Source organism: Anas acuta, chromosome 4 (genome assembly GCF_963932015.1).
Source record: "Anas acuta chromosome 4, bAnaAcu1.1, whole genome shotgun sequence".
Taxonomy (NCBI): Eukaryota; Metazoa; Chordata; class Aves; order Anseriformes; family Anatidae; genus Anas; species Anas acuta.
Genome location: NC_088982.1, coordinates 49,389,139 through 49,411,733, shown reverse-complemented (window position 1 = coordinate 49,411,733; position 22,595 = coordinate 49,389,139). Strand labels below are relative to the sequence as shown.

The 22,595-nt window shown below is 34.8% G+C and overlaps 1 long non-coding RNA gene across 1 annotated transcript in view; it reads right to left on the bottom strand.

Moving 5' to 3' along the window:
- Nucleotides 1–706: 706 nt before the first annotated feature.
- Nucleotides 707–22,595, bottom strand: part of LOC137856145 (uncharacterized) — an 87,518-nt gene continuing 65,629 nt past the window's right edge. Inside the window, exons 4-5 of the long non-coding RNA XR_011096224.1 lie at nt 15,934–15,969; nt 707–2,666 (exon numbers count right to left, since the gene is read on the bottom strand). This is a non-coding gene — a long non-coding RNA (uncharacterized lncRNA). The remainder of the gene's footprint in view (nt 2,667–15,933; nt 15,970–22,595) is intronic.

Here is a 22,595-nt window from a genome sequence, read left to right as displayed (position 1 = left end):
AATTGGCTAAACTAAGATGTAACTAACAGTTGGATATGTGAAAACCAGACGCTTCCTACAATATGTCTTGAATTTGACGTAATTATTCTTAACATTATCCTTAGCATAATTATCCTTAACATTATCCTTAGAATAATAAAAAGACTTCAGAATTCAATTCAAGCTTACAAATATTTCCATTGTATTTCTTTATGCCTCAGAAAGCCATTCCTTTCAAAATAAAAATTTTCATCTTAATCTAAAAAAAAAAAAAAGAAAAAAAATGTTTCTTCGTCATAATAAAGATTTATAATAGAGAATTTTAAGCTTTTTAATTTAATGAAAAAAAAACAGAAGTGAGACCCATCTCAATTTTGTGTGCTGATTCAGCTGGTGTTGATGGTGAGAAGGAAATTAGCCTTTACTGCAGCTGCTACTATTGTTTTGTTCTTTTTTTTTAATGCAAGTAAAAGTGACATTGTACAGTGGTATAAGTTTTTACAAGTGGGTGTAGCCACATATGAATGAAAAATATCTCTTGCAGAAACAGGGATACTCCAACTGAAATTGGATCTCAGAAATTAAAGACCTATTCAGCATTTACTTTTAAAGCAGCACTCTGTACACAATGGCCTTGCTCCAACATGTCAGTTGGTATATGTCTGTCTTTCACCATGTGATGTGATGCTTTTCTTATAGTTATAAATGCTGAACTGTTAGTGCTGGACTAGTAAAGATCACTAGAGTCATCTGGACAAATCTAAAGATTTAAACTTGTACTTACTAGAAAAGTTTGGCTATTATGTCCTTTAATAAATCTCTCCTATAATAAATGGAAATTTAAAAGTTTAAAAAGCCCTATAGGGCTTTAGCACCTTTGTGCTGAAAAGCCTGCTTCCAGAACACGCTGCATTGCAAGTAATTGCTAGGATTTTAGTAGTGTCCAGTGGATGTTGTCACTGGACACTTTATAACATTGTCTGCTGATGTATTCCTGAGTGTGGTAGATCAGAATCAAGTCTGTTTCCAAGAGATGTGTCAGTGTCCTGTGCTTATTTAGTGAGCTATGCCTACAGCACATTTAAACCTATCTTTAACATTGACATTCAATTAGCAATGGATAGTTTGTCCCCTGATGACCTTCCTTTTAAAGACATTTTTTACTTCAGCATATTACTGCCTTTTGTCATTTTTTGTTTGTTCATTTTTTAAGTACTTCTTGCTATGAGCTTTGGCACTTCTCACATCCCAAGACATTACAAATAACCATAAGCATATGGATAGTAGGGGCTAAAGGCTGAAAAGTATTATCATACAAGAGCCTGCATTCCTCTGCTCAGCCATTAACAAGAATTAATTAAATTTTAAGAAAACAACAACAACAAAAAAGAATAAAATGTGGAGCTGAACATTTTTATTCTTCCGTTCTTCCAGGCATGCAACTTTTTTGTATAACATCACCTTACTACAGTAGTATTTTCAAGCATTTAACCATTTGGAATTATGAGAATATCTTTACTCCTAGCAAAATAAAATCAACCAGTAGTATGAAATGAAATTGATGGCTTTTTTAAAAAGAATATTTCAAATGGCTTCTACAAGGAGGCCTAAGCATTTATTTTCATTTTACAAATAGCAAGCACTTTGGGTTCTAATTATTCACAATTATTATAAAGGCTTTCTAAAATAAGACATAATAGTTTAGACTAGCAGTTTAAAGAGCTGCTTGATATATTGAAATGAGAAGTGAGAGTATGAAAAATACATTTCATTACTTCCTGCTGCCTTAGCATCTTGGGGCACTATGTTTCCAGGGAGAAATACTGCAAATAAAGTAACCCGTGGAGCAATTTTATGGTGGACGTTTTCCCCTGGAGAATATAGCAATTTTGACAACAACTTCCACATATATGCATGCTGTACTGCACCACATTTGAATGTCATTTAGGGAAGGAAGTGAAGAATTACAAGAAAGGGCTGAGTCTCAGTGGATGTTAGGGAATCAGAGTGCAGAAGAGGAAGCAATTATTTACTTGCAGTAAGTGGGGAGTGCAATCCGCATTGGACAGATTGGATTCCTGTGCTCATGGGTGACCAATAAGGAATTTCTGTTGAGATACTGCCACAATTACAGCTCTGTCTCATTTGAACCATAATAAAGTTGGAGACTGAAGGACATAAGATGTATTTAAAAAAAAAAAAAAAAAGGTATCTTTGGGTCTCCAGCATTCTCCTGGATATTGCAGGGAATAGACAAAAATAAAAATTGATGTTTCTGCTTTGTTCAGGGACATCAGTTGCTTTCTTAGCGGTACAGAATTACTTACTTCATGGGTTTCAGGACTAAATTTTCACACAGAGTAGCTGTTTTTTCCCCAAGAAACAACTCTGCAATCCTTGCTGCCTATTCTGGGGGTAATCATAGCAGCTCTGGGGATATGTTATCACTCCTTGCCACATTGTCTTGAATTACAGCAAGTTCAATAAATTACAACCTTTTTTTCTCTCTATGTTTCAGTCTGTGGTGATACCAGCAATCAGCAAGTCCCACAGGTAGGAGAAAACCCAACTGTGATGTTTTTAATGCTGCCTCTTACCATAATAATGATGTTGTCATTCTAGCTTCCTGCTTGGGCTTCTATTCCTGCTCCTAGTGTCTCCATCTCTTTGCAAGATGTGGAAACATACTGCAAAGAAATCACGTCAACTTTTATTTTAATCTCATAAATTCAATTAAAAGCTATTTTTGTACACTGTAAACAGAATATTTACAAACCCTGTTAAACCTAATCCTAAAGCCTGATAACGAAATTTGTTCTGATATTACCATTTTCTTTTCATAATTTTCTCTTTGTATAAAGGACTTTCAAGTATAGGCTTGAAGGAGGGTTGGGACTATAGCTTGCCTTCTAGGTATATTTGGTACACTTTCTCTGTTGCTTGAAGACACCATGAGGCAAACTATATTTCATTAAGTGTCTGTACATGAAGTTTTTGTTACCTCCAGCTAGTCCAAAATTGTCACTCTGCTGGAAAAAAATAATAATAATAAAAAAAAAATGCTTCAATAATTCAGGCCCATTTCTGAGCTCTCTTCCTCATGTCTTTCAGAAGATAAATTTTAAACAAGGGACCAAACCCAAAGGAAACACTGCAAAGAAAATACTTGATAAAAATTTTGTTTCTGGAAACCTGGAGTAAATGCAAAATGAAAAAATGATTTCTTCTGTTGGATGAGGTCACTTTGGGCTCACAGCTTGGAAATAAAACTTAGAAGAGAGTCTGGGAGTGTGATCAAGGTGACAGATGACCCTAAAACCATGACAGAGCACATCAAAAACATTAAGCAGAACAGATATGAGAACAATACTATTAATTTGAAACAAAACTTGTAGAAACCAACTACATAGCAGTGGGAGCAATATGAATAATGACTATTTCCAAGCCTAATTGATTTTTAAAAGCTAAAATTTGGCACCAGATTTAAGTACAGGAGACAAAAAGCAACAATTCTAATATTTTACTGCATAATTTTCTGCCTCCAAAATTTATTATTTTGTATATGAACTATGGAAATAATATGTGGCTAATAAAAGATAAAAATAGTGTCTTTGACTCCCAGCTTTGTAATCTGTTCTTTGTAGATTTTAAACAGTAATCTTTCTTATGGAGTTTGTATATATATTTGTCTGCAAATGAGCAGAAGGTGGCAAACTTTACATTGTTTTTTAGTCATATCTGGAATCAGAACCACATAATGTTGTACTTCTGATCTAATCTAATTTCAGACCTCCCTAGTTTAAGGATTTTAACAGCGTTGGTATATATTCTGAAATAAAATGGGACACAGACTGACGTTTGTAGCTCTTGCCTCTTCTATTTGTAAGATTAAATTACTAGCAGAAGATTTTGACAGTGACTTAGACACTTTTGGAGCCCTTCTAGGAAATTACTTGTCATTACTATCTGTTCCACTTATGGCCCAAAGTTATCTAGGTTAGCTATTGAATATGATTCCAATATGAATATTTTAGGCAATTGCAAAAGGGTGTAGTACAAACTAATTAGTACAAACTAATGCTAAACACATTTCTTTAGTTAATGTTTATTTATTGACTGTATTTTTCTCTATTATACATTTTTTACTTTTTACAAGTACAATCATGGGTGCATATAACTGCAAATAATCTATGCAAAAATTGCTTTTAGAAATAAGGAAAATATATGAGAAATCTTTGGGGATGGCTACAGAAGATGAAAGATAGGAGTACCTGAGAGGAAATATGCAGTAAATATTTGTATGTAGTTATGCCTATGTATAGATTTTATTGTTGCTAATCTGAGTGATTGTGTTTTTAAGACCAAACTTCTGCTGCTGTGACAAATAAAGCTTTGTACGGGCTTGTTGAATGCATTTTAAGATGTCCACAATTAAAACAACTGACAAAACAAACTGGGCTGTGGCAATTCCCCACCATTTGCACTTTAGTCTTACTTAAACAAAAGAACTCTTCATCTTCTTCATTCTTCATCTTGCTTTTTTTTTTTTTTTTTTTTTTTTTTTTTTTTTTTTTTTTTTTTTTTTCCCACAGACAGTACTGTGAATAACCCTTTTTCATACCCATGGGAAAATTTTATTTTGTCCTATGATTTCTGACAATTATTCTTCCTGTAACTATTTTTGGTTGCTTGGTTATTCTTTGTAAGAGGTAGTGAAAATCCCAGTGATTTATGACAATTGTGAATTCACCTTTCTGAGTCTGACTTCGAAGACTCACTTCGAAGACTCTCAAAATTGTCTTACATTTGGTTAACTTTTAAATTTACCTTTTTCTTTTTTCTCCTAGAAATTTTATTTCTTTTCACTAAATTACTATAACTCTGCCCTGCAAGGATGGGAAGCTTAGACATAAGGTGAGCATAAAGGCTTTTCAGAAATGATAGATTTTATTGTAGACAGAATTAGTTCAGTAATGGAGCACACATATTCTGGGTCAACTACCAGACTGAAATGTAAGCTCCCAAGAATCTTAACTTTTCTTAAATTAAATTGGTGCTATTAAGAGAACTCTCCAGAAAGAAGTGTATACCATAGACTTTTATGGAGCAGAGACCAAGAAAAACGTTAAACTATTTTATTACCTTTATTTATATGTTTATAGCAACAGTTTGGCTTTCTTCCTATGCTGTAACAGGACCTCAGTCTCCTGATCACCCATACTTTGTGAACAGCTTCCTGTTGCTGTCGTTTCCATGAGTTCTCATTAGGTTTTGCTCCAGAGATACAGTATGGATAAACAGGGTAAAATTGTTCAGGCCTCTTCCACCTGGGGAAGTCTTCTAGCACTAAGTTCAACAAACCTCCACATTCATACGTCCCCCACAGCTTCCCTTGCGACACACACATTATGTGACTTTGAACTGAAAAAGAAAAATCTCCACTCACAGAAAACACGGTGTCCAAGAGTTAGAAGGGCACCGGACAGGACCCACAGGATACATAGAACAAGAATCATGAATTCTTCCAGTTCTCCTGAACCCACATGAACACAGGCTAGTTGGCCCAAGGACTGTGGTTCTCCCTCAACCACATTACCAAAGGATAATCACAGCATATTGCAATTCACATTGAAAATGAATTACAGTAACCTAGGGAAGTGCTTTTCAGCTTGGGGCCTCTTCAACAGTCATGGATCATAGATATCTGGCTGTCTAAAGCATACTACCAATCCTATGTGTTTACTGATACTAAATCAGATTAAAAAAATTAAAGGAAACACAAGTTTAGCTGAAATTACATGTAATACTTACAATGCAAGCATTTTGCATGGATGTTATGTACTTGTGATAGGGAGAAATTATGTGACTGAAATAAGAAGGCTATTATTCTGCAGTTTGACATTTAACTGGGTGAGGAAGAGTCACAGGAGTTAAATATTTTTCTTTAAAGTTGAAGTTCAAATGATGAATCCCTGTTTAAACACTGACATAGTCAAGTCCATAACTGCTAAATGGCCAAGCTGAATGCATGCAGCAAACATGCTTGTTCATTGTGGATGGACACAACACAGTTTGATGTACCACTCAATAGACATTCCATAAGACTGCTCCTGGGAGACAGATGCATATTCAGACAGAGGCAGTCAACCCCCTGCTCTCACCCCCCAAAACTGGGACATCTGGACAGAGTGTTTTGTTTTGGAAAAGAAAATGCATTGAACATGACTGGCATCAGTTTAGAGAATGCGACTGCGTGAAGCACTGCCTGAGCTTTTTGTTTTTGAGATGAAAAGATGTAGTACAAAAATGAACATGCAATTTCTCAGTCAGTATCAAATAAAGAGCCTTCAGATGTCTCCAGGGAATAGAAATATATTAGTTCTCTATACATTTTGCAGCAGATTTGGATAACTAGAACATATTCAGAACACAACTGTCATTGATGTGTTCTCGCATTGAAGAGTAAACGGTATTTACATCCACATCTTTAGATGACTGAATGCCAGAGAGTGCTGTGAGAAAAAAGAGTGAGTAAATAATAGTGTAATAATGTAACCTAGAGACATTAAAAAAAATAAATAAATAAAATCATATGTGCATTTCCTACCACAGGTATAAAGGATATCTATTTAATGTAGTGCTATTACAGAGAGATTGTATGTAGCCTAAGTTATACACAATATAGATTAAGAAGCAGTAAATTTTTTTGATTTTTTTCTATAAAAGGAAGCCATTTCCATAAAAAAGTTTTACTAATATTTTGCACAGAACAATCTTAATAGAGATACATATGCGAATATGTTTGTAGTTCAGTATAAGATGTGGATAAGTATTTTTCATGATGGGCAACCTGACTGTTTTTCTTTGCAGTAGTAGAAGAATAACTGGAAAAAAAAATGATGCAGGGACTCAGCTGGGCTCTTTTACAAATATAGTTCATTTATATAAAAGCAGAGCTAACTAGGAAGAAGAAAAACAAAACAAAACAAGAAAAACATCAAAGGAAATCTTTGTTGAAGTAGCATAGAGAAACAGCCCACCAGTCCTTCGGTTTATTATACTAATACAACTCTTCCAAAAATCTATGGGGATCTACCAATTTAACTTAGACAAAAAATGCCATACATTATAAACAAAATCTACTTAGATTTTGGCAGATCCTAGGGGGAGAAAATTCCCTGTAGATTTTTATTATTCTCAGTAATGAATTGTCAGATTTTTATTGTCTATAAAGAATAAAAATAACCAACAATAGTGTTTTAAAAGTCTCATATGGATACTAACAGAATGGAAATCTCACAGAGTAACAGAAAAGAAACAACATTGCAGCTGCTGTCTGTATCGGGCTTTCTACAGGACAGCTTGTGCAATAAGCCTATAACAGATAATGAAAGCAGTATTTAGCAAATAAAAATACATTATGAAATTAGGCATTTAAATAATTTGTTTCATATTAAAATACAAATTAAGAGTAAATATTTTTTTTTTCAAAATCCTCAAAAATCTGCATCCAAAACTTGTATTTCTATGTGTAGATAAATAGATACCTATTACAAAATTACTTTAATTAGAAGGCAAGATTTACCAGAAGAAAACATTTGGAATAATGTCAGAAAACATTAAAAATGGTGGTTTAATTATTCCCATTTCTGGAATGAAAAAAAAATCAGAGGTGTAAAAATGTCATACTTTTTTTAGAGACTGAACCAAGTAAATACTTGTACCATCTTGAAAACTGAGACTGCTTACTCTTCCTTAGAAGGATGCAAACTACTATCATGGAAGAGAAAGATGGTGCACTTGAACATTCACATAGTAGGTGAATGCTTCAGGCTGACAAATGTTATCTAGCAATAGATAAATAAATAATAGATCACATAGTGTTTCTTTAATTGGTAATGCAGTAGGTGCATTCAATTTGTAGGCTGGGGCAATGCAGTAGCAACTGTGCCTCATTTAGGTTAAATGTTTTAATTCTCCTTTCCCTGACACATATTTTACATTTCTACAACTCCTTTTACTTCTGTGTAGTTTTTCAACTATAGTTTAAGTAAAAAAAAAAAAAAAAAAAAAAAGCAGTACTGTTTTGTCACAGTATTTGGGTATTTGGATGTGGAGATTCTCAAGTTATATTCTGTTCTAATGATGCTGTCTATGTCATCAAGCTAAGCTGAAAACTGGACTAAAGCAGTGACGTGTTTCATTCATATAAAACTTCAGTGATGGCGAGTTTCTTGAACACCACTTTACAAGACAGGTCTGAGGCATTACACTTGTCTACCATAACAGGTTTGTTGCACAAGTTTTTCAATGATGCTCATCTTCTCAGATACCAAATGTATAGGTAGTTTTATATCAAAACTACCACAGTAAGAATTGATCCTACTCCCACTAAAAGAACATTTTTTCTGCTGATGTCAATGAAACATTACAAAACCAGTGTGAGTAAGTAGTAGTACTTTCTTATACAATATGGTAGCTAGCAGCCTAAGGTATTCTGTGATCTAGTGTCACTTAGTAGCCTTTCACACTCTGCAAGTATAGCTAATCCTGGAAACCATGTGAGATGTGACTACAGGACTGAACAGCCTGTGCACTTGGCATTGCTTCTAGCCTATTTTTTCCGCTCTTTATTTTTCATTGAGAAAACAAACTGACAAGAAAGCAAGATTTTTCAATCCACAACATAATAAAATTGCTTGTACAAGCTCATGCAGCAAGATAAGATGATTACTTTGCCTTTTAGTTCGTCAGTTTGTTTTCAGCTACTATCAAACACTTTGTCACACCAGATGCCCATTATAACTGTTACATGGTGAAATGTTTCAGTACATAAAATACCAGGTACACAATTTTCTCATATTTATCTTTGAACTCACCAAACTACTTTTCAGGATGGCTGTCATTTCTTACACCCACTGCAGTTCACTTTAAAGTTCCCCATCGTCTTTTTTTCATGCTCTCAAACATATACTTCAATGTTACATCATCTCCAAGAGTAACAGATCTTTAAGCCATGCTTTCCTTACTTTCTCTTTCTCTCCATTTTGCTAAATAAATTTACTCTAGTGGCTGAAATGTTGCAATACTCTTTAGGTCGTACACTCAAACACAAAGATGACCTATTTCTTTTATTCACATTTCATACATTTCTTTACTTCTTAGGATGCCTGTCTCAAGTAGATTTGTTAGATATTCTACTAGTTCCAGGTTTGGAACTAGTATTGGAGGCTGATTGCCTCCATACCAATACTCTGCTTGCTTTGCAAAGGCCATTGTTACTGTAGTTCATAGTGAGTTCATTTTCTTCTGTATTCTTCTTTCTTTCCACCCCCTGACCTCCAAACTTTTTCTCCTTTTTTGTTTATGGCTATATGAAACATAATATAAAGTCTTGTGGCTTTTGCCACATTATTCACAGGCTGGTTTTGGACCAAGGCACTAAACTAACACCTATTTTTACTCTGCAGCTCTGTAAATAATGTTGGAAGTCATTAAAATGTTATGTAGGCAAGTATGCGATATTTTATCTGTTCTGATTATATTTTCAGTCAGGTACATGAAAGTTTTATGTCTGTTTTAATAAAATGTATAGTTCACATTGTATTTGAAAATATTTCTAGATATGCAACTATGCTTTTCAAGGTTCAGACTCATAATGGCATTATTTACCAGTGCAAAGAAATGACATCAAGCTAAGACAAAGCCATGAACCATCCAGCCTCACGTGGAATAGTGAATAGCATGATGCCCTCAGATATTTTGCTTTGGATGAAGGGGAAGGGAGAGGGTGTTATGCTTTCTGTTTTCAGTGGAATCTAATGGAAAATGTATGCCTTAGCCAGAGGCCAAGCAAACAGCCAGACACAATGTTGGCTACAGCCAGGATGACCTGTTAATTTGGCCACAAAAGAAAAACTCTGCTGCACACAGCAGCACTTTGAGACAGATGTACCCCAGTACAGCTTTTGGTGGAGTGCTAAACAGAATAAGCAAACACCCCTATGTATTATAAAACTGAGATAAACCAAACAAACTCAAATACTATTAATATCCATTCCCATTCTTTATCAGTTGTCACTTTGGTAGATTCCAGAAGCAGGGAAAGGAGCAATCACTTAATATCCTCCATTGAAGACTGGAAAAGCAACTGTTTTTTGTTTTTGTTTTTTCCTTTACTATGTAGTTTAAAGGACATAAATACATCCATGAAGGATTTTTTTGTTCTGAGTATAAGATATGAATATAGAAGCACTCAACACAAAATAAATAAGCTGGTATCCAATTTTAATTTATTTACTCTTTTGTACTGTCACCACTGGAGACTCATTATTCAGTGGAGCAGCTGTTACTAGATATTGACAAATATTACTTCCATGGCCATGACAGAAGAGAGTATTCTGGTTATTTTATTTCATTTAGTTCGATCAATTATGTTAATCTGAAAAAAAAAATCAAAAATCCTGAAATGCAATCAAAAAATCTTTCAACTGAGGCTCTGTTCTTCAAACTTATATTCCACTTTCAAAATGTGGAGGCAGTGTTTAAAACTTAGATTTATTTTCTCTAAGGTAAGATTAATACAGCACAGAGGGTCAGAATAAACTCTTAATTCCATTTAAACAGCAGAGAGACCTTTGGCTGACTCTGCCAAGAGGTAAATTTCATCTTGGGTGCAGACATTAGTTATTTCATCAAATGGGGTATTGGCCCATTCTCAGAATCCTCAGAGGCACATTTAAACACAGGTGAATTCAGATGAGAACCCTAATGTGAAAATGTATGAAAAATAATGCTGCATTGTTTCTTTAGGCAAAAGGACAAGCCAAATAATTAATGTATTAATTAAATCTACTTCTACAGATTCTTTTACAGTAAGAGCTCTTTCTTTTTTTTACTAAGTTTAAAATTTTGAAACAGCAGAACTCAGAAAGGAATATTTCAGTCATTGATTCAATTAATGATTCAATCATTGATTGAATTAAAATTACTAAGTTTTCTATTATATGTTTGCAGAGCTTAGGTATCAATCTGTGTGCAGTTAAAAGAGGCCAATTCAGAATGCACAGACTTTCTCAGAGAGTCAAGCTGTAAGCTACAGCAAATAAGGCTTATTCCAAACACAACAAATAAACTGGAGAGAGATGGCTTTTTTGTAAGCTAAGTGGAGCCTTTCTGAGGGAATTGTTTTCATGGGGTTTCTGTTTCTTCTGTTGACCTTATGTGGGAATAAAATTCTTTTATTTGAATGAAACATTTCTGAATTCTGCAATTTGAAATATCCACAAAGAGGTTATCTGACTTTGATTTGATTCTAATCAAATGTGTTTGATTAACATACAAATATTTCTTGATGATTAAAGTTCAAATTTTGAGTTTTTCCTATTGATATGAACAATAAGAGAAACATATAAAGTGGTCTGTTGTTTCCTAATAACAAAACTAATTGATTTGAGATGGTGCACTGTTGCATTTTTTTTTTTCCTCTGATTTTTGGTTTCAAAATACAGCATCTATTAATGTCTGAATCCTTTTTTAGAGATGCTTGCTGTTTGCAGCACTCTTCATTTCAAAAGGATGGGGAAAGGGCTGTTTTATTTCAAGTATCATATAAATTAAGTATATTTGAACTACATAATGATTTCATATTCTAAGAATAACTTTTAATTAATTAAATGTCAGTATAATTTGAAGTAATTTGAGCTGAAGTATGTGGCATTAATACTGTTCTATGGAGTTCTATTTTCAAAGATATAACATTAGAAGCATATTTAACAATATTAAGTTGTAGTGATATCTTACTCACAAAATTATCATGGATGACCATTTGTTAAAAAAGGATAATATTAAAAAAAAAAAAAAAAAAAAAAAAATTCTGCTTTTGTAAAATTCAAAATTTCAGCTTTTTTATAGAAATAAAGGGGAGAGAAAGATTATAAGATTTATGATAATTATTATAAGTGTCCAAGATAATTAGCATTCCTTTTTTTCTTTTTACAAAACCATGTGTATTTATTACTATAAAATCACTGACTTATTAACATATCTACCTTAAATTAATAAACAAAATTTTTGTATTTCATTTTTTTTGTCAGTACTGAATATAGTGTATTACACAGGAAAAATAATCCCTAGAATATTTTTCTGTAGCACCTCTGTTTGAGACTTGGTTTTGCAAGACTTCCAGAAGAAACAGGAAGAAGATTCTCCACCTCCAGAAACCAACATTACATAGAACAGAAAAGGATCTTTGTGTGTCCATGGAGGACAAAAGCTGTCATACAGTACCCAGCTGGTAAACAAATAGTCATTCAAAGAAGGAGAAATGGTACTTGTAGTCAAGCAAAGTGTGCAGTTCTCAAAGGTCATGCTATTGCAAATTTACAGACATCTGTTGGGAATTAGTAATACCTGTAAATGGTAGACTTGGATTAGAGATGGTGAATGTTCCATTTAAAGGTATCATCAATACACATCCATCAAAAAAAAAATCAATATATATTGCATTATTCTTTTTGGATTCTATTTTCTAGTTCTTTCTGTTTCCCAGCAGTATTGTATAGGCAATCTTTACAACTGTAAAGACATCGGTTTTGTTCTTACAACATTATTAACCACTTAATGGTGTGAAGCTTTACAAAGATTATCCAGAATCACAAATTTTTGACAGACTACAGTAAAAATCATTTGACTACAGACTACATGCAAAATCATTTGTGATACCTGTCTGCAGTAGACTGACTACTGCTGCAGAAATAGCTTCAGTTATATAGTCTGTTTACATTATAGTATACACTACTATCAGCATATGCTGTGATAAATGAGTTGTAGGAATACAGTTCATAATCCTTAGAGAAACTAGATCCTATGACAGTAAAGAGACATAGAAAACATATTTAAAATAATACTTTAAAAAAGAAATGCCTGGTTTCAGCATACAGTACCATCACCATTCACTGCAACAATACACAAAATGGAGAAGGTCTGCTGAAGTTTAACAGGATTCCTAATCCTGTTAAGTGGGGAGGGCAAACAGCACATCAGAAATTTTGACTCCACCCAACCTCTTGTTTAGGAAGTCACCTTCTCTTTTCTAATAGTATGCAAAATGAACAAATTAATTAAAGCTTTGCCCCCTATTCATGATGAAGAACTAGAGAAGAACCTTCTTGGATTTCACTGCTTGTTGTACAGCTGGTGAAGGTAGCCAGCGTCAAGCTCAGTCTACCAATTGCTGCCTTATTTAGCTAATATCTTCAGTCTAGCAATCTAGACTGAATGTTCATGCACATTTGTATATACATTGACATATCCCATATCCCATGAGTGTTGGACATTGAAAGACAACTGACCTGATGCAGAAGTAGGCTTGTCTGACTGATTTTAGGAGATGCTGGTTGTAATGGCTACATTGTCATTACTCATGAGAGGTAAGATTTAAGATTATATTCTGACCAGTGAGAGATATAACTCTTGCTAGAATTGCGAAAGCAAAATGCTCCACATTCAGGTGCTTAGCTCCATTAGGAAAGTCTGGTAGATACTACCATAACTCTCTGGACACCTTGCTGAAGTATTCAGGACAATTACAGTGTCAGCAGCTAAAAGGAGAGAAATCATTCCCTAAAGGCCCTTTTCACTGATTGTCAAGAATCACCAAAGAGATTTCTTGAAAGCTGGGTCAGCTCTCCAGAGGAGGTCATTCCATGGGTCTCTCCAATGTAGGTTTTTGTTTCGTTTTGTCGTGTTTTGTTTTTTAATTATGCTGAAAGAGCCCTGGCAATTATGCAAAACACTCATTCAATTAACATTCTGTGTCATCAAAAAGTATTTAAAGTAACTTCAGGCTTTCTGCATTTCTGGCCTATTTTTTCACATTGCACTTAAATTGCAACCTTATTATTTTGGTCCAATATAAGTTATTTGCTGCTTCAAATGAGATATCTACTATCAACTACATTTAATTTTTAAATTAAGTGTTTAATGCAATTTAGAATGAAGATCATGAATAAAGACAAAATGAAGAGCCAAAGACTCTAACCCTTCCCTTCAGTATGAAGTTTTCTGTGACTTCTGACTCAGTAACAGTCAGCTTCCAGCTGTCCTATTTATAAACAATCTCTCTATTGACAAAACAGTCTGTCACTAGCTATTTAATGCATTGTGATGATGATCTATATGGTATTAAAAACATTACTCATGTGCACCCTCCTGGGAAAGTGACTGCTGTGAACTATAGTAGAGTTCCTGTTCCACAAACTGGCTTCTCCCACAAAAATAATGCTGTTGGAATAATAAATATTGTCCAGTCCTTCCAAATAAAATGGACCTTCTGTGATTGCATCCTACTGAAATAGCTATTTTCCCTTTTGTGAAGTTTAGGAAAACTTCAGATAATTTTGACCATATATTTTTCCTTAAGCTTTCAGTAATGCCGTCTTTGCACAACAGGCAAAACTGTTTTGACAGGGCAAAAGGCTCCCTTCTTCAACTGCAATACTGAAGAAAGCCAGGGTTATAAACAGGTGATTTTTTCCTCATATCTGACATTTTCAGAAATATCTTCCATATGGCAGCTCAATTAGTACACCTTTCTACAAAATCTGCTTTCTTTGCAATAGTGTTACATTGTTAGATGATGTTAATTATTTATATGCAAATACAATAATTTTCTTTTGTGGTACTACACTAGACTGTCTCTGAAAATTTTGAGTTTTAGTTATCTAATCTAACGATTTTGTTTAGGAAATCTTCCTTAATTTCATCTTGTTTTGACATCCAGAAAAAGATTTTCCATGACAAGCTTCCTAATTGCTCAAATAACTGCATACTCCATTTTAAGGAGAGCTCTTTATCAGTATTCTGAACAGAATGCAAACCTCTACATACATCTTGGGCATTTCCCTTGAGGCATCAACCTGCTATTGATAACTGGTCTTTAGTGTTGCTGCTCAGTAGGGTAGCGATTTTATGCCTGTGCTTTTTCTACTGGCATGGCAGAAAATATCACAACGTTGTTAGAAATTAGGGTAGTTCACACCTCTCTGCCTTATCATTCTAATCTCTGCACTCCACACTGATTATTCTGTCAAGGGGAAAAATCCTGTTGCTATTCAGTTTTTTGGTGTGATTAATTACTGTCCTAATTTTTTATTTCTTTTTTTTTTTCCTACTCTGAGCTGTTTTGGTAAGAGTCATTTCCAGAAACATAACCCTTTTAAAATATTGGAAAATATAATCCATGCCTACCTCAGAAAGGTAGATGAGGTAAGCATTTACCTCTTTAGGTAAATGCTTATGTATTTTTGTTGACATACTGGAGGTATACTGTCACTGAAATCAGTTGTGTCTTGTTGGCAGGAAGCTTAATGTGCTGATGAACAGAACTGATGATCAGTCACCTTGTGGAAGCCAATGTAACTTATGTAATACTGACAGCAGCTGTGGAGCTCCTTCTATAGAACTCCAGGAAAGATATTTTGATGTTGCAAATATTGGCTGTAAATGTCCTAAGATACTTAAGAGCCTAAATGTACTTAAGGGCAATATGTTTTGAAAATCTCACTAAACACTGACATGGGTCTTACCCTCTATCATTAAGAAAATTTAAGAATTCATTTATTGTAAAAATAAACTGAGCTGATACAAGTACAAATAACTTTGTTATTCCAGTGTTACAAAATGATCAGAGGTTAATTATATTCTTTTTCCTCCTTTAAATTACCTTACTAGAACACATTCCCTAACACATGCCCCCCAGAGTCAAATAGAGTCTGGTAGTGAAGAAAATTATAGGACTATCGATCAGCAGAGATGAAAAGGGAAGTGGGTTGTAGCTTACACAAAAGAAGTAGAATGTTAGGGTACCTTGTAAAATTCAGGGAACTTGATACTTGATAGATCACTAATGTACAAGGGAAAAAAAAAAAAAAAAAAAAAAAAAAAGATACCTACATTAATCTAAAACACAGTTCTTCATAACGGTAGCAACTCCAGACAGTGTATCTGCAAAGAAAAAAAAATGAACAGTGTTTAAAGTTACTTGGTTAATTCACACCACAGCAAAACTCTAGCTTATAAAATGCATCCAACCTGTTGCTGTTACTTGTGTTTATAGCTGTTTCATAAGGCCTTTTGGAAAAACTTTCCAGTACTTTTTATATATACCTTAAATATATAGTTACCTTTTGCAGCTTAAGTCCCTTGCTTATTGCTTCCAGGAGTGTTAGTAAAGCATGTCTTCTCTGCAGCAGTATGTATATGTATGTAAATAGATGCATGGAGTTTTAATACAGATTCATATCTGTACCACACCTTTATTTTACTGCTACAGAACCATATCATTTTTTCCAGCTGCATTGGTTGTAGTCACTGTCCTTCTTCCCTTTTGCTTTATTCAGGGCATTGACACCAGAGTCTGCAACTGCCAGCAAAATTTTTACATGTAGAACTAGGGTCAAATACAGATTTACTGATCACATGACCTGGCAGAAGGCAGACCAAAAAAATTGAGGTCAGCATTCAAGATTACAGTGTATACCAAACATAATGCAGTTCTAAATCAACATATATGAATGTGAGTGATATGCTGAACAACTTTGGATATGAAAAGCGTTGCTATGAGCCCTGTAAGAGTTACACATTTTGAATTAAGGATTTAGCTTCAGGAATCCTGCTCTGAATCTGCTGTATGGTCTTGAAACAGGCAGATGGAAAACATGATGGGAAACTCTCCCCTTTTGGAATTTAATCAGATCCTGGGAGACCCAAAAGTGCATTTCTGTTTCTATGATACATGCTTTTTTAGCAAATGCCTGGAGTGAACTCAGCAGGGTGCATGCCTTGCTGTACTCTGCTGCATTCACTCTGGTAAGTCTCAGCAGCGCTTTTCCTACAGAAGTGAACGAACAACTTTAGTCCAGGAATAATAATTCTCTCTGGTAGCTTGCAAAACTCATTAATCCATTCTGAGCAATCAAGATAGAAATGCACATGTGCACACATGATCACTCTCACACAGACACTCAGATGAGGCACTTAGCAGCCTGTTTGTTGTTCAGGGTCTCAAACTTTTCTCCCCATTTGTTCTCACTTTCTTTGAAGTGATCTAGAAGCTTCAGAGTTAGGATCAGGGACTGAAAACTTTGCAAGCGTGATCAGGAGGAAAAGCTTGTGTGAGGAAAGTGGTCCTAGGCTTTTAAGTAATAACAAATTTCATGTTTTCAGCTTTTGAGAAACAATCACAGTTTGCAGGTGAAGTAGACATTTCCTTTCATCACCTAAAGTTGCTATTGCATCCAACACAAGTATACACACCCTGTCCATGCAAAGATGTGAGCTGAATCCAGGCTGTGTGGGCATTCCAAAGCTTTTAGGTAATTGACAAGGCTTTTAATGCAGCCAGAGGAATGAGCAGTACTCGTCTCTATTCAGCAAGGCCTCAGCATGTCAGCTGGCCTAGATACATTGTCTTCAGGGGAATTTGACTTACACTGCTGCCTTTGTGTATGTTGTTCATTAACACAGAAAAATCTCAGGGCAAAACAGCCTGTGATGTAAATACCAAACATCAGCTTTGTGTGGCCCAAATGCTCCTGGGAGGTCTCTGAAACTCGCTGAAAGTCTCAATTCAGGAGTCAAAATTTTAAACAGATGTCCTTCTTAAATATTTGCTTAGATGTCCTCCTCATAGCAACACTGTGCTCAGTAGCAATAATGGGAACATTTGACATTTTTCAAAGAGCTGCAAATGTACATAAGTCTGGCACTACTGCCTCATTTTCAATATACCATACACCTCTGTGACTCCTTTCTTTTGACATATGCCCATCTCTGTCTAAACAGATCAGCTGATATCTTGTTATTTTTATTTTTTTTTTCACTCATCTGTTGAATCCTAATACCACAGGCTTAGCCTGTGAGGCGGCTTTAGTATAAGCACTAATGTCTTTCTCAGCTGTGAAACCATTATCAACCTCAGTGACCATTTTACATATTGTTCCCCATTTGATCTTGGTAACCACAGTAAATATTTTCTTTAGTGCTATGATTTGAATTATTTTTACATGAGGTCCAGCCAACACACTTGGGTGTTATTAGGCATTTATTTGTTGTTGCTTAGATATGTCTAAACTGGGCCAGATAAGCATCAGAGCACACCCTAGGTTACTGGTCTCCAGAGGCTTTCCAAGTTGTGGTCTCCTTAAAATTGAGGTGCAATTTCTGTCATAAATTTTGTATTTAGATTACCACATAGCAAATTTAAACCTATAAATATGAATACCAGGTTTGTACCCCCATTCCCCCCCCTAAAAAAAAGGCATTTACTATTTTTGTCCTTTAGTTCTAAACAAACAGTGAAAACTATTTTTTGTCATCAAGCAGGTAAAGGCATGATATGCTGATTATTAGACCTTCTTCATTTCATTTATAGGGTAATTCATTTTTATTTTGATAGTAGAAGTGATCAAGAATGGATTTGTAAATATGACCCTGAATGGATCGTTAAGCCCTATCTACAGCCACACTACTTGCTTTTTTCACGTTTAGCAAGTTCCTACATGAAATCCCATTTCCTTCCACCTTTACAACATAACCTGTTGAATTGCTCAGTGTCCTTAAATTGTAAACTGAAACTACAGATATTTGACAATGTCTCTTATTCCCCTTGCCCATTTCAAAGGTGTATTGGCTAAACTGACAACTGAGACTTATCAAGTGTTCTCCTCTCTAGTCTTCAATATCAGACTGTTGAGTGTTTCCTCATTTTCATCCATAAAAGGTCAGGAGGTCTTAATGTGTCAAAGTTGCTTTCTCTTGCTTGACAAATCCAGGGTTGAAACTTTTTGCTGAAGGCTACAGCTTTGTCACATACATTGAAAGCCTTCAGCTCTAATTTGAAGTCAGTAAATCATGAGAAAATATCAGGGACATAAATGACTAGCAAGGTCATGACTCCTTTTCTGTGTGAGGCAACCAAGAACTGGGACAATCATGAAAGCAAGCAGCCTATAGGAAGATTTAAGCTTGGTTGTTCGCTGGATAGATCTGAAGAATTCAGTGTCTTCACAGTTGAACTATCTATTCGTTGAGATGCCTAACACATTCTTCATACTGAAAGATGGTTTCTTACCTGATAGTACTTTCTGGTGGAGACTGAAGTAATCCTCATGAACACTGAGGTATTTTATAAACATGAGAATGCCAGTAAGGCTTCTGGCCCTGAATGTACACGTGCAGGCAACTTCCAAGGTAGATCTCTAGAAAACAGTAGTAGCTGGGGGATTCTTCAATGGTATCAGGGTCTTCAAAGAAAATGCTACGTGAGCCCAAATGTACATTAATTTTGTAAATTCTGTGCGTATGATGGAGGATAAAAGTAAAAACTGAGAAAACTCCTGGATAGCTAATGGTGATATCGTAAGCTTGAATTTGCTTCTCTTTTCTACCTTTTTTTTTTTTTATTAAGAAGAGCACTCTTTCACTCTGTTTTGGAAACATCTTCCAGGGAAACACATTACTTATCTCAAAAGAGGTAAATTAATATATGAGTGAAGAATGAAATTTACACCAGTGTGAAGGTGTTAGAAGTGACTACAGATAAGAAACCACAGCGATTAAAATGAGGGACCCTCATTCAATGAAAACTTGTGATAGGCCAAAAGAAACATAGGTTTGTGTATGAAGTTATGCAATTCATGTATCAGTTGCAGGGGGAAAAAAACAAAAGTTCCGATTTTATGTGTGCAGAATGTTGGCATGTGATTTTCCTTTGCTATAGATCTCTGCTGTTTTACCATGTTACTTTCAAGAGATGGTGCCATAATCTACATTAGAAATAGGCTTGCTATTTGTTAAGAACCAGTCTATTAAAGTATAGGTTTGCTGCAGATTAACATTTTCTCTCTAAATCTGAATTTACATGCTGGAGTATTCTGGAGTCAATGTTAACCATGATGATCCACAGTTATGCTTTAAAGATTGCACTGAATTCAGAGAAAGCATTTAGCAAGGAAGCACACAAACTTTATACAAGAGGGAAATTTGCCACTGCAAGAGCTTTGACTGTTAAATAAATAAATCTGTGGTTCTCTCCAAAGGGAAAAGGGTGGGAAAAAATAAAAAAGCAGCAAACAAAGAAACCCAAACCAGCCAACTATCACCAACAAAGAAACACTAGGAACTGCTTCACTTGAAACCAGAACTAGAGAACTGCAGACCGCAAAGCAGAGTTAATGCATACCTAGTTTAAAGGGGATGAAGGTGAAGGGGCAGCACGAGTTGCAAATAGAAATCAGTATCTGTTTCAACCATAAATCTGAACAACTTTTTCCTTTAAGAATGCGTGTAAAGACATCTGACATCGTGGAACTGAGAGTTTGAGAACTACAGATATTCAGCTGAAGAATAGGAAAGAGGTTCTCATGTATCAGTCACCTAGGACAGGGAACTGGGACATACCTTCAGAACTTAGTTCTATGAAAATATATCATGCAATAAAAAAACTGCATTTGAACATATTTCTTACTGAGAAGGCATTTGTAAATCATGTTATCCAATGCCAAACTTCTTAATACAAGTCAGACTTCATATTTGTATTTCGAGCTAGACTCACTACTTGACATTTTTGTATTTGAGCTGTTTAGTACTTGGAACACATTATAGAATACAGAGATAAAAAGCTTAGCATTTGTTGTCAAAATTAATTGCTTCTGTGTATCTGCTTCTGCTTGACTCATAAATGGACTAAAAAGTCTTTGGGTATCCAGCTTAATTGAAAATATGTAAAATTGTCTGTTCAGTAACTTCTGGATGTATATTTTGAAAGTGATCTAAAGCTCAGATACTTGTTTGGCCCAAGTGACCTTGCTGTTTTAGCACTATAATACTACTTAAAATGTTTATGGTATCTCATGTATTTAACTTTTATATATGTGTTTATTTCTTAAAGAGACATATTTAAATAACCATCAGCCTGATCCAGGCAACTATGCCTAAGTCATAGAACATATTTTTTTTCTTGACAGCCAACAAGGTATTTTGAAAACTTCTACAGCACTTCCACATTCAAAACAAAACAAACAATATTTTCAGTACTGGCATTATGCAGAAAGTGATTCAAAGTTATGTTAAGGAGACAAAGGACAGACACTAGAGTGTCAAACAGTATTAAGTTCCTATTGATGACCTTGACTTCGCAAATACTTATACAAATATTTATATGCATAAGGTTAACATGTATAAAACATTTGAAGGACCCAAGCCTAGAGTTTAAAAATTGTTACTCCGCAGCTTACCTTGCAGAGCTTTCGAAATAGAAGAACAGTGTTATACCTTACAAAATACTTTTTCTTGGTTTTGTGTCAAAACATTAATGATTTGCTTTGAAGTGCAACGTCTCAAGAAAGAGCTTTTTATATTTTTTATTGAAATATTTGCTTCAGACATTTGTCAAATGAATGTAAGAAGATTATATCAGTTTAGAGCTGTCTGAACTTGTGCTGTCTAGACAACAAGCTGAAATTCAAAGAAAAAAATAGGGGAATTATTAAACTCCGAATCTATAAAGTCTTATGCACATGCATAATACTACTAATGGACTGGTCTAATTGACTGGTTATTTGTTAAATACAAAGTTAAATACATTATTATCTCAGAGTTGACTATATGTCAACTCTGCACAAACAAACAAAACACAAGCAAACAAACAAACAAAAACCTATCCTCCCATCCTGTTCATTCAGGTTAAATAACTACTTTTTCAAACCAAGTAAAAATATGGCAATTAAGCCTCCAACAAAATTTCTGAGCCCTGATTTTTTAATTTTTTTTTATTAGCTCTGTAATGTATATGAAGACACACACCAAACTTTTAATAAAACTTTTTTTGCAAAAGTTATTGAAGGTGTTGAAAGGTATGATCTCTTCAGGACACAATTCAACTGGCCCTTAACACTACTTTCTAAAGAGTTAACCATGTCTAGATGAAAGGCCAGGGCTATTCCCAGTTTTGTAATGTACTGTGCCACTAATGTGTATAGTAATGTAATTAATTCATCATGAAAGAACCCTTATGGCTGCCACACAAAATGACAAACACTAGTAAATATTATACCAACTATATACCTTGATAATTCTCTCTACAGCAAATAACTTCAACCATTATTTCAAAACCCTTTTAAATACCGACTAGAAAGGTTGCCCATTAATGTCTTTGATTTCCAGTTTATCTTTTTATATTGTTGCTTATTTGTGTGTTCTCTCAGACAATTTCCATCTTCTATTCCTCTGGTCATCTACCCAATCATCCATTTATTTTATCTCCTCCTTTTCCAGTATTTTCTTTCCTTACATACTTTACTTCATATTGTTTCTGTCTTAGCTGCTTTTAGAAAGTAAAATCATAGAATGGCTTGGGTTGGAAGGGACCTGAAAGCCCATCCAGTTCCAATCCCCCTGCCATGGGCAGGGGTACCTTCCACCAGACCAGGTTGCCCAAAGACCCATCCAGCCCGGCCTTGAATACTTCCAGGGATGAGGAATCCACAGCTTCTCTGGGCAACCTGTGCCAGTGCCTCTGAAAACACTCTCTGAGAGAAGAATTTCCTCCTTATATC